This window comes from Oncorhynchus mykiss, chromosome 12 (assembly GCF_057628025.1).
Source record: "Oncorhynchus mykiss isolate SJ-2025 chromosome 12, ASM5762802v1, whole genome shotgun sequence".
In the NCBI taxonomy this organism is placed as follows: Eukaryota; Metazoa; Chordata; class Actinopteri; order Salmoniformes; family Salmonidae; genus Oncorhynchus; species Oncorhynchus mykiss.
Window position 1 is genome coordinate 72631250 of NC_143033.1, and position 12168 is coordinate 72643417.

Genomic DNA, 12168 nt, shown 5'->3' on the forward strand with positions numbered 1-12168 from the left:
GATTCTTTTTAACCTCGTTGAGCATTCTACACTGTGCTCTTGCAGTCATTTTTGCAGGACGGCCACTCCTAGGGAGAATAGCGACAGTGCTGAACTTCCTCCATTTATAGACAATTTGTCTTACCGTGGACTGATGAACATCAAGGCTTTTAGAGATACTTTTGTAACCCTTTCCAGCTTTATGCAAGTCAACAATTCTTCATCTATAGGTTTTCTGAGATCCCTTTTGTTCGAGGCATGGTTCACATCAGGCAATGCTTCTTGTGAATAGCAAACTCACATTTTGTGAGTGTTTTTTATAGGGCAGGGCAGCTCTAACCAATATCTCCAATCTCATCTCATTGATTGGACTCCAGGTTAGCTGACTTCAATTAGCTTTTGGAGAAGTCATTAGACTAGGGGTTTACATACTTTTTCCAACCTACACTGTGAATGTTTAAATGATATATTCAATATACAAGACGAAGACAATAATTTGTGTGTTATTAGTTTAAGCGCACTTTGTTTGTCTATTGTTGTGACTTAGATGAAGATCATATCAAATTTGATGACCAATTCATGCAGAAATCCAGGTAATTCCTAAGGGTTCACATACTTTTTCGACCTGCCTCTGTGCGTAGCTGATGGCTGTGTCTGTTTGTTTGTTTGTTCCATCATCTGTTTAGATGAAAGGTCATCATTATCTGACAGGGGCCTGACAACTGATTGACAGCTGATTTGAAGAAAATAGGTCAATGAGTGATAAAGAGATGCCTAGATTAGGGCAATGTTACTGTGACAGCCTTAAATGTAACCCATAGCTAAGACCCTTCAAATTGACCTCCCCTTCTCTCTCTGCCTCAACTCAGATCATGGAGTAGCCTTCCATAAGTAGTTGGTGCTGACTCCCTAGAGTTTGAAGAGGAGAGAAAGGGACTTATGCAGAAGAGTGACTAAACCAGACAAGTTGAGCGAAAGAACAGAAGTGGACAGAAGAGTTGTGTCAAAACAGCCAGCTTCAGTCAGCTGTTCTAGCACACTCTACTGGTGTTCTTCAGTCATTCAGAAAGTCCTAAACTTATTTTAGTTCTTACGCTACTCATCCTCCTGCATGAGGTCACATACCTTTGCAGTTTGGATGTTTTATTGTGCATGCAGCTTAACATAGAGATCTTTATGTCTTGTGGGTTTGGAGCCAAGTAGCGTCTGTTGTAAATAATTGTATTTTGTTGAGCTTGTTAGTTAGCTCGCGCTCCCGTTAGCGTGTGCTAGCATTAGCATTTATATTCAGAATGCATTAGGATTTAGCATGCTTATTAGCGATTAGCCCTTTGTTAGCACTTCTCATGCATGGTGCCAGGCTATATTATTTTTGTATATTGCTCATGCTATAATTAAGCAATAAGGCCAAAGAGGGTGTGGTATATGTTCAATATACCATGGCTAATGGCTATTCTTTTGCACGGCGCAACACAGAGTACCTGGATACAGCCGTTAGCCATGGTGTATTGGCCATATACCACAACCCCCCGAGGTGCATTTTTGTTATTATAAACAGGTTACCAACATAATTAGACCGGTAAATAGTAATTCTGTGTCATACCTGTGGTACACAGTCTGATATACCACAGATTTCAGCCAATCAGCACTCAGGGCTTGAACCACCCGGTTTATAATCTGGGCTATATTCTGTAGACATTTCTACATTGCTGTATTTACTATATATTTGTTTATATACAGGACCTCTAGCTTATGGAGCCCGTTTACTAGTTCATTTATGCTAGGCCTTTTTACAGTGTTGTACACTAGCTTGTACTTTCATGTCATGCATGTCATATCAGTGCTACAGCCTACATTTATTTATCATTTCTTTTCAGAACCACAATCATTCTCAGACACAATTAATGTCCTTTCTCACTGGATGGGATTCTCAAATTATCTGAACCAAGAGTGGTCAGATGCGTGTGATGTGTGTATGAATGTGGACATCTCCTTCCATTAAACTCCCCTTAACCTGGACATCCGCCTCATCCTTGTTCTTTAGGCTGGTAGCGGTTGCTTCCGGCCTTAAGCTAGCACCTAAGGTTTCTTCTTACATTCACGGTCCTTCGATTCTCTACAACCATACCCATATCTTTCGAGTATAACAGAGTCATTTTCTAACTGACACACCACACCACAGAGAGTCAGACCAGGAAAATATGCATGCGTACAAAGCTTATGGCATATCATCATATAGATGTAGCCTATTTCAGGGAGAAGAGTTGTGGAGAACGTCAGTTTGGTGATTCGTCTGGGATCTGATCGCAGTATAAATGGAGAAATCCCTCTTGAATATTTCAGCCCATTGGAGACAATGTCTATATCATCTAGGAGATCTATCCACCTGTCTGCCTATCCACCATATGGAGTTGGGATGGACAGCTACGTGACCAAAGACAGTGGGATGTCTCGGAAAAATAACCCTTACTGCACATGTAGCAGTGGCTAAAAATAACCCTGTACCAGCTTGTCTCTCTCTCTCTACCATTTTGGTCATGTGTACTGCAGACCCTTAAAGATGCTCAATTGACCGAAAGGTCTTCTCTTGGACAACTCAGAGTTGCAAGGCCCTTGGTTTCAGACTAGACATATACAGTGTACTGTATGTTTTCAGCTGCTCATTCACATCTATTCGTTAAAAGATCATTACGTCAGATTTGACATAGATTTGACATGAATGAATATTATAAGCTAAAACACTTGTGTCAGCAAAGAAGCAAATCAAATGTCTCCTTCTCTCTGTGCCTTTCCTTCCCTCTCTGTGTAGCTGTGTCTGGCTGCCGGGGAGTAACAGGTTGTCTCTGCTGCGGTGGCCCCTGAGATTGGCTGTTGTGCTCAGCTCTTCTCTCCTGCTGACGAGGACAGAGAGAGACAGAGCCCATGCAGCCACGTCTGGCCCAGCTAAGCATGAGCAGTGAACGCTGGACAAATCGTGCGTCCTTCGCCGTGCACAGCACTGTGACACAGATCCCCTACTGGATTCTTATAGACGACCAACTCAGTCTCTGCACCCTGCCGATGACCCTTGCGAGTGTGCTGATATTTCTTGTGTGTGTGTGTGTGTGAGTGAAAGGGCTTTCTCTGTGTGTTCCACCGCAGCGGAGACAACCTGCTGATAATTTGTCACAGTGTTTCACAGCGTGTTTCACCTTAGTATCATACTGTGTGTGTGTGTGTGTGTGTGTGTGTGTGTGTGTGTGTTAGTCTAGAGCTGCTTATTAGCCACAGAGCTTAGAACTCAGGCAGGCGAAGAAAGGCTTTGGTTTAAGGAGCCAAGATACAGTATCTCAATATAATATGATTCAAGCGGCACTGGCTATGCGATTATGTTTAAACAGTGCAACTGTGCATCCTCCGTCCTGACTATATTTCACCCTAGCAACAGCTGCACCTCACACGCAAACGTCCATATGCATACACCCACACACGACACACATAGATCTCAGTTTCATTGAGTGAACGACCAGCGTCTGTGGTACATTCCTTCCTACTGCGTGTAGTGCAGCCAGCTTTCAGCTATGCGGCTCCACCCCTTTAGTGACTTGCGGGCAGTAGGCATGAGACCCTTCGCCACGCATTGCGGGCCGTGCCGTCTCCTCCACGCTTGTACGTAAATGTATCATGGAGCCCTGACTCATGAGTCTGAGAAATCTGTGTGAATATGTATGTCAGAGCGTAAACGTCTCTGTGTGTAAGAGCAGTGTGTGAATCTGTGTGTGTCTGAGACTGTGTGTGTGTGTGAGTGTCTGTGTGTGTGAGAGAGAGAGAGAGACGGTGTGTGTGTGTTACACGAGGCACATGTGTCTGAGCGGATCCCCGTGCTCAGCAGTGACTTTCCCAGTGGGAAGGAGTCTCATGGCTGTATGCATTTTGCTGTGCTGCTCACCTCTCCTTAGGAGCACACACTGAGGTAAACCAGACATCACAGTCTGTACACACACACACACACACGCCCGCATGCACACACACACACACACACACACACACACGCCCGCATGCACACACAGACATTTTCCTTTGCATTACAGACCTTTATAACACTGAGATAAAGTTTCTGATGTCTGGTCTGATGAACATTCATGGCTTTCTATAAGCCTGTCTACAAGTCTTCAATATCTGAGGGGTGTAAGAAAATGAACAAAAATGACACAGTTGACTTTTTCCCCAGAAAAATGACCCTGATAAGTATGGGTGTATCGTGAATCATGACGATATGGATTCTCTTCGTTAGGAAAATGACCAATTTCTCTTGCTTAACAAAAATGAAAGACTCATCGTTACACGTGGAATGTCAACTACAGACATTTGTGTTTTAAGGGAGGGTGACCGCAGGGGACATTCTCCTCAGACTGACGTCAAGTCATGATGAGTCACGAGGACAAGGACACGGTCCCTCCCCACTGCTCACTGTGTAGTTTTGTTGGAATGTTTGGAAGGGTTGGGATGAAGCAGAAGTCAAATTTCAGTTGGATCTTTTTTGTGTTCGATTGCCAAACAAAGTGATGCTAATCGCGTGTTTTGGACTACAGACGCCCCACCACGTTTCTGTGTCAGTGTTAAGAAGAAGCAAGGACAAAGAATGTGTGTAGTTGCAGTGCGCACTCATTAATCTTACACATTAATTAGAAGGGGGGGGAAGAAATACATTTTTAGTTAAGAGCAATTAAACAAAACAGCAAGGTCAAAGTCTTCGACGTAGTCGACCTTTCTCAAGAAAGCAACTTTCATTTAACACACCCATCTCCCCACACACGTTTAAAAATCCTCTACTCGCTTTCTTAACTCACGTACAGCATGACCTTCCGTCAGTGGATAGAGGAATGCTTTGTGTCACAAAACGGTCGTCAAGTGTTCAATGAATTGTCCCAATATCTTAGTGAAACTGAAACCGTTCTAAGAGACTAGCCAAATTCATAATCCAGAGCAAACAGTTTCACAAAACCTGCTCAATCCACAACCCATAGCCAAGATCCAAGATGTTCTACAAGACCAGCTCAATCCACAACCCATAGCCAAGATCCAAGATGTTCTACAAGACCAGCTCAATCCACAACCCATAGCCAAGATCCAAGATGTTCTACAAGACCAGCCCAATCATCATACCAGTACTGTTCCACAACATAAACCACATTAAAACCCAGAGACATACAGCACCCCCCCCCCCCCCAAAAGAACATATGCTCTTCTAATTTTGCCATAACTTCATACCAGACCAAAACTGTCAGTAACACACAACAAACCCAATTTACAACAACCATTTACACTATTCGATAAAACAGGTCCCTTCATTCTACTTTAAGATTATTCTCCGTTTTTGTTTTGTTTTTGACAAGTCTAAAGCACTAGCCAAGAGGAAAATGGAGGGAATCTAAAGCATTTGCATTTCAGACACAAAGCCTCAGTCTTCTCTGTCTGTGCGCTGTGCGACCAGGGTTAAATCTGAGGTCTGCTAAACTCGATATACACATAATGCCTAGGCATTTCAGCTCTTGTCCCATGCAGCTAGAAAATTGGACGGAGAGTGAGGAACCCTCTACAATGACATTCACTATTTAAAGAAGGAGAATGTCAAATCCTTTTCTGAAAGAGCACCCTGCATTTTCAGGACATCTTTTGCAAGATACAGTCCGTCGGCCTCCACCATTATTCAGACGTCGACCATTTTTAGGTCCATGATTAGCCTACTATTTTACAACAGCTGTGATTTATTTTACATTCTACACTATTACTCAAGGGGAGACAAATCTCTCTCTTCTAGCACCTAGCAGACTCTAATATCCATGATTTATTCCATTCGTTTATCCATTATTTGTATTCTCTACAGTATAAGTCTGGCCCAGTGGTTTCCCCCAACAGATGATTCAACAGAGAGCAATTTGTGTGTTTTGAATGGAAATATTAGAAGAGCACATCAGTCATGATGATAAAGAACTGATGTGGGAGATGGTGTTCTTTTTTTTGCTGCCACACAGAATCTGCTACTCATCCCTCTCTCAGCACTGGGGCCAGGGAGGCTGGTCTCACCTGCTGACCCCTCCTCCTCCCTGCAGTGGTCGGGTCTCCCACCCACTCTCCAGGGACTAAAATGAGAGCTCAGGATTAAGGGGGCTGGTCTGAGGGTTGTTGGGGGGGGGGGGGGGACAGAGATAAACTGCCTAAAAAAAGTGTGTACCACAGTCCCATGGTGGAAATGAAGAGAAATGCCAAAACACACCTTGTAAATCTAAAAGCAGAGAGGAGGACAAGAAGGTATTGGGAAAACAGGGCAACGGAGGGGATGACGATGGTCATTTCACCAAAGGGGAGACAGAATGAATACATGCCATCTGTATTTAACACAAACCAATACGTAGGATTCATGGCTAGAGCTTTTCTGTTGGTGCTGGACTATGTAAAATGTATCTACATTTTGTAGACAGTCATTGTATTGTGTGTCTGCAGCTTGGTGCAGTCACTGTATAACACATTGAAGTCAATCCCAGTCTGTCAGTGTGAGATACTACACAGAAACCGGATGTATACTGAATCAAAATATAAAACGTAACATGCAAATATTTCAAAGATTTTACTGAGTTATAGTTCATATAAGGAAATCAGTCAATTGAAATAAATGATTTAGGCCCTAATCTATGGATTTCACATGACTGGGAATACAGATATGCATCTGTTGGTCACAGATACAGTACCTTTAAAAAAAAGTTGGTGGAGTGTATCATTAAACCAGTCAGTATCTGATGTGACTAGCATTTGTCTCATGCAGTGCAACACATCTCCTTCGCATAGAATTGATCAGGCAGTTGATTGTGGTCGGTGGAATGTTGTCTCACTCTTTAATGACTGTGTGAAGGAGCTGGATATTGCCGGGAACTGGAAAGATATGTCGTACACATCGATCCAGAGCATCCCAAACATGCTTAATGGGTGACATGTCTGGTGAGTATGCAGGCCATGGAGGAACTGGAAAATGTTCAGCTTCCAGGTATTGTGTACAAATCCTTGCGACAAAAGGCTGTGCATTATCATGCTGAAACATGAAGTGATGGCGGTGGATGAATGGCACGACAATGGGCCTCAGGATCTTGATTGTGCATTCAAATTGCCATCGATAAAATGCAACTGTGTTCATTGTCCGTAGCTTGTGGCACTCTGTTCAGAAGGTTGTCATCAGCAAACCTCTCACCCCCACACAACGCCATAAACGTGGTTGTGAGGCCGGTTGGACGTACTGCCAAATTCTATAAAACAACATTGAAACAGCTTTGGTGGACATTCCTGAAGTCAGGAAGCCAAAACTTCCTGCCGCTCCCTCAAAACTTGATACATCTGTGGAATTGTGTTGTGTGACAAAACTGCACATTTTAGAGTTGCCTTTTATTGTTCCCAGCACAAGGTGCACCTGTGTAATGATCATGCTGTTTTTTCCAGCTTCTTGATATGCCACACCTATCAGGTGGATGGATTATCTTGGCAAAGGAGAAATGCTCATCAATTGTTGGACGACATTAACAAGAACAACATTTAGGAGAAATAAACTTTTTGTCTGTATGTAACATTTCTGGGATCTTTTATTTCAGCTCATGAAACATGGGACCAACACTTTACATGCTGAGTTTATATTTTTGTTCAGTGTATATTTAATGTGCATAAGGGATAATGGAACAGGAACTCATTGCAGTAAAATAAGAATGGAATATCCAGGCTATGTCTGGGGTTAACCATACCAAGTGATGGGAGTGCCTCTGACTGAACCAGTTACAGATACATTAAATACATCCAGGGAGAGGGAAGTTGGTCAAAATGAATACTTGCATGGATTAGAGAATCAGGTGGCTAATAAAGCAACACCCACGGAATGGAGAGAAACGGAAAAGGTGGCTAAGGGGAGGAGGGCCATTTCTGAAAATCACGGTATACCTTTCTTCCACTGTCCACGACTCACTCTTTTGCTCCTTTAATAAAAAATAATCATTTAATTGTTATATAATAGTAATGTTATAAAAGTAAAAGATACATCATGTTTAATGTTACCATATTCGCATGAGACAAAAACACAAGATTTTCTGAATAGCCTAAAAACAAACCAAAAGGATCTGTACATCTTGACAACTACATTTCCCTTGTGTATTGTCTTATTGTGCATAGTAGTAAATACTAAACACTAGGAACTGTAGCTAACGCTCCAGAGCCTATTGTCCCCAACTCATTGACTGTGGTTACCGAACGTTTGTTAATCCCATTAATCGAGCGCACTGCACATGATCGTTAATTAATCTATGAGAAACCAAGCACTAGTTCCGAAAAGCTACATACATTTAAATGAATGCATACTAAAAAAAGAATCATCATCCAACATGACAACTGTCAATATTCTGTAACAAAGGATAGGCTAATGAAGCGTTTATTGACATGCAAACCGAATACACTTATTTGAAATAACCCTACAATTAACCGGTGATAGACTATTAATTTGAGATTGGCACACGGATTGCACTCACCAAATAGATTTACGTCGCGCAAATTAGCCGCCACAATATAACCCGCTCTCCAACCACATGTGCATGCAGGTGTGGTCGGTTGAGAGTTGCCCTCCTGGTGATACTAAGGTACAGTAGGCCTGTAGGCAACATAACAGTGAAACAGGTAACGCAAAATGTATATCACAATTTACGAAAAAAAACAGACCATGCAAAAATGTGCGTTCGATTTGCCATTGTTGCAAAGGCGCATTGGTTACCCAAGGCTAACCAAAACGCACTACGGAACACAGCCTCGTGCAGACAATGAATAGGCAAATAAAGAGCAGCATCGTTATTGTATAGGGCAGAAATTCTTACCGCTATGCGAGTCTGTGAAGATGCTTTAATATAGATGCGGTGTTCCCGTAAAATTGGTTTGTCGGTTCTGGCTTTACACACAGTCCAAACTTAAATTTTTGTCGGTGTTGGTATGGTTGGCTCCAATTCTCAAGAGAACTTGAAGAGTATCTCATCGCATCAGGCAAAGCTTGTGCATTATTTGTCCATGTTCCTAGAATAACTATTATTCTCTCATGATACAAGTACGTCGATTAAAGCAAAGTTCTCTGCTGCGTAAAATGCATTCCAAATCCCAAATGAGCGCATTCCTGAACAGTCTACGGTCTTGTTATTTCGGTAGCCTACTAGTGAAAGTGGGATACATAGTCAGTTGTCCAACTGAACCTATTCAACTGAAATGTGTCTTCCGCATTTAACCCAACCCCTCTGAATCAGAGAGGTGCGGGGTCTTTCTTAATCGACATCTACGTCTTCGGCGCCCTTGCTCAGGGGCAGAACGACAGATTTTTACCTTGTCAGCTCGGGGATTCGATCCCACAACCTTTCGGTTACTAGTCCAACGCTCTAGTAGGCTACATACGCCACTTGTCAGGTCTAAAGGCTTCTTTGCATATGGAACAGTAGCATCAGCTACTCAGACAAATTATTTTGTTAATGTCAGTCGCTGAATTGGGTTGCCACAATTCAACATTTCTAACAAAGCCATGAATCGCTCACATCTATTGTTCCTTCTTGGGTCGCTTCATCGTCGGAAAACCAGAGAGTTGATGTCTTGTGCAAGTGACTTCAACTGGTCTAATCCACCTCAATCCGACAGTGACTTCTCCTCTCGTATCTATTATGGCAGGCGAGCGTTTGTTTACCATTTGGCATGACATAGTCGCTGGCTAGACTTCGAGCTGACACGTTTTGGTTGAAGATACGATGGAGACCGGAGAGTGACAGCTCGATTTTCTGTCAGAAGCGCAGTGATGTCGATGTGATGCGAAAGGACAGTGGGATGTTGCGCATCTTTGACAGTGCGCGTGCTCGTCAGGTTACACATTTGGATTTTGGTGACACAACTCATCAGAAACATCACCGCACGTTGAGGAGCCAATTCCTTTGCATTAGCAAACAACTATTTAAAAATATGAGCTATATCTAGGGGGAGGGAACATTTCAATGGAACAAATTCAATTGTGTAAAAGTTAGTTACCTTACCTTGAACTGTCTGCAGAATTAGATGTGCAAATATTGTGATAACCTAATTTTGTAGGCTATTTCTTCTCCAAATGAACTGTTAAAATGTTAGACTAACCTAATCCCCATCTAATTCCCTATTAACGCACAAGCCCATAAAATGTTGACTTTGCCTCAATGGCCAATTCAAAATCGAATTGACTGTACTTACCCTAAAAATGCCTGATGTAAGATTTACGTTTCTTATGAAAGGAGCTGTTGCGCTGACTCCGGGTTTTCTACTTCTTCCATCACCGAGAAGCGCGCGAAGAGACACGGAAAGTTCCAACCGTAGAACAATGTAAGTCCTTTTAGAGATAACCTTGTGGCAATGAAATGGAGAGTGACAACGGAACCGGGTTCCCGCTGTGACCAGTGGCAGTCCCTCATCCTCTCTCCACAGTGATAGTCCTGTCAAATCAGGACAGGCTTGACAGGATTGGTTGGGTCTGGGCTCTGCCTGTGAGGGCGCCCAGAGAAGAGGCTGATGCCAGGTTTACACTCGTTTTTTCTGTCCAGTTGCTGCTGCTCAACACCAAGAGCCCGAGGAGAGAGGAAAGTTGGGATCCCAATACAACTTTGATGACTTCACTCGGTTGGATGACCCATAATGCAGAGTGTAATTGACAGTCTCCACCACCAGGCCAAAGACAACAGTGTCCCAAGGGGAAGATTAAATTCCAAAAGATTCCCTTCCATATCATGATCCCATAGAGTCAAATCTTCCATTCTTGATTCACTGGAAATAACGTTAACATTCTCACTCCTGCTCTATATTGGAAAGGAACATAGCCACTCCATCCATCCATCCATCCATCCATTCATCCATCCATCCATTCATCCATCCATCCCATTCCCTAACTAACTGCTCAGTACTGAGAAATCTGTCCTTCTGCCTCTGAACAAGGCAGTTGACCCACTGTTCCTAGGCCGTCAACTGACTTGCCTAGTTAAATAAAGGTACAATTAAAAAAAATGACATGGGGCCTGGTCTTGATCTGCCTTTGTGTGAAGCCTCAAGCCAGGAAACACATGGCTAACTGAAACCAGGCTAGTTAAGTTTGAGGCCTAATTCTTCAATGTGGGTCCAATGTATTCCACCCCGTCTGTCTCGCTTTTCCTGTCAGGCATGTGTCTGTGCAGCCATCCCCAGCCCGACTCTCCCTGCCTAGCTGCTTGTGTTCTGCAGTGTGGCCTGACCTCCACAGATCCTGTGATCTCTCATCATCGGAGGATGATGATTCAGTGTTTTGGGTCCTTCAGGTGCCCTAGGGGTGAGAGAGTCACACAGTCATGTGTTTTTTTCTTTTCCCCTTTGTTCGTTCAGTATTCCGACCTTGCCGGACCAACACTTGTCACAGACCGGCCAGCCAGGCAGCAATGGCGCCCCCCTGTGTCTCTAGGACATGTGTGACTATTCAGGGAGGAAAGGATGGAGGGGAGGTCAGGGCAGCCACAAACCCTCCTCCCCATTAAAGGATTAGGAAATAACCTCTACGTATACATACAGCTCTGTCATCAAGCCACCTACTCTCTACCAGTCTCTAGTCATCTGCTGATAAAGGGAGACATATATTTAGCATTTAGCCACCAGTCTCTGCTCAGTCTATGGGTATTGTGGTTGGGTCACACTAACAAACTAATGTAAATAATGATATATTATTACATTTATTATCACAGTAGACATTGATATGTTTTCTGCTGGGGGGGGGGGGGGGGGGGGATGTGAGAGGAATGTATGTGACTGCTTGTGATGTAGAGGAGAGGTGAGACTGAAAGAGAGAGAGGGAGGCAGATGACAGAACCAGAGGTGTAGGAGAAGACAGAGAGCGAGGAGATGAAAAGAGGGGGGAATCGAGCAAATGAAAAGGAGGATGAAAAGAGAGACGAGAGTGGATGAGAGAAGAGAGGGAAGGGAAGGCCTTGCTGGAGAGGGTGCCCTCAGCCAGGCCATAGCAGAGAGCGGTCTCTAGTGTCACTCGTCTATATTTAGCAGCAGTCCACAGATTGCAGCGAGCGCTCAGGGGACGTGCATTCAGACCGGCAGGAACCGCTGCCATCCGTCCCACTGCCCAGGGCCACGCACGATCACAACTCACGCCAGCCAGCA

The 12168-nt window shown here is 43.6% G+C and overlaps 1 protein-coding gene across 1 annotated transcript in view; it reads right to left on the reverse strand.

Moving 5' to 3' along the window:
- The window catches only part of LOC110538149 (gap junction gamma-1 protein-like), a 36086-nt gene extending 26276 nt beyond the window's left edge, over positions 1 to 9810 (reverse strand). Inside the window, exon 1 of the mRNA XM_021624779.3 lies at positions 8856 to 9810. The gene's annotated coding sequence lies outside the window, so the exon portion shown is untranslated. The remainder of the gene's footprint in view (positions 1 to 8855) is intronic.
- Between the last annotated feature and the right edge of the window lie 2358 nt (positions 9811 to 12168).